The sequence below is a fragment of the Schistocerca cancellata genome, chromosome 12, assembly GCF_023864275.1.
Source record: "Schistocerca cancellata isolate TAMUIC-IGC-003103 chromosome 12, iqSchCanc2.1, whole genome shotgun sequence".
Classification (NCBI taxonomy): domain Eukaryota; kingdom Metazoa; phylum Arthropoda; class Insecta; order Orthoptera; family Acrididae; genus Schistocerca; species Schistocerca cancellata.
In genome coordinates this window covers 160,941,866-160,943,219 of record NC_064637.1, presented here as the reverse complement: position 1 = coordinate 160,943,219, position 1,354 = coordinate 160,941,866, and positions in this window count along the sequence as shown.

Below are 1,354 nucleotides of genomic sequence, written 5' to 3'. Positions count from 1 at the left end.
ATGGCAAAATGTTTATATTCATATTATTCTTATGGTGAAGAGAATACTGTGTGTGATTCACAATTCATAAAAGTTCTTATTAGCAACCATCTCTTCTCACCGGTAGGAAAAAATTCAGAACGTAGAGTTGGCCATATTGACGAACATCGCAAACAGTCTTGCAAGTTGGATTTTCGTAGTACATTGAAATGCTGCTACATTCGAAGATGAACAATATGGAATTTGTATTTACTTCGTTGGATAATGTATGAAAATGCAGTGGTCGAAACTCGGGGCGGAGAAAAAAGCTCATCTTCCACCCTTTTTTTTTACTGGCGCAGAGGTTTTGGCGCCAGTATTTATCTTTGTGCCTGCAAAGCATGCCTGTGTAGCGGTACATATATTCGACGGCAGAAGCTAGTTGCAGTGGCACCTACCAACATTTTTCAGAACTTTCGCTTACTTTGCACTCGACTCTAAGCCGCAGGCGGTTTTTTGGATTACAAAAATCGGAAAAAAAGTGCGGCTTAGATTTGAGTAAATATGGTAACCTCTTCTGTCTTAACATAGGTGCACCCACATTCCTTTCAAACTTCATGCAAACCTATTCCCATTTGGAGCTATCGTTCTGCACTGGTCTGCAGCTCATGGTCTCGCCATTGCGTTCTCGCTTCCCGAGCACGGGAATCCGGATTCGATTCCCGGCGGGTTCCGGGATTTTCACTTGCCTCGAGATGACTGGATGTTTGTGTTGTCCTCATCAATTCATCATCATTCATGAAAGTGGCAAGACTGGACTGATCAAAGGTTGGGCAATTTGTACGGGTGCCGATAACCACGCAGTTGAGCGCCCCACAAATCAGTCGTCATGTTCTGCACTGCCCAGCTTGCCCATCGTCTCGAGTCATCCATTCTCTCTGACACGTACTCGAGCAACCATCTCCCATGTGAGACGTGCACCCCGTATTTTTAACCATCATCCTACAATGGCCAACTGCATTCATTATAAACAGTTGTCTGCACAGAGTTGCATTCTTCAGGATAGCAAAAGAGCTAGCTGGATTTCATTCACTAGTCCTTTTAACAGTTCCACTCCCTCTTCTGTTCTGTGCGTCAACCTCCGACAGCTCTCTGGGACCAAACCCGTTCCCCTATTTCTGGCCCAACTGTAGAAGACAATGTCACCATGGATTCTATTGCTATCTCCAACTTCTTGGATGACCATTTTGTGGAGATTTTAAGCTCCTCCCTCTAACAGCCTGGCTTCCTCCATTAGAAATGAGTTAAATTGCCAGGGCAAGAGCCAAAAGTTAACTCCAGGAGGTAACAGAGAAGAGGGATGTGCCCCATACTGGCAATCAAAGGAGTCACAGGA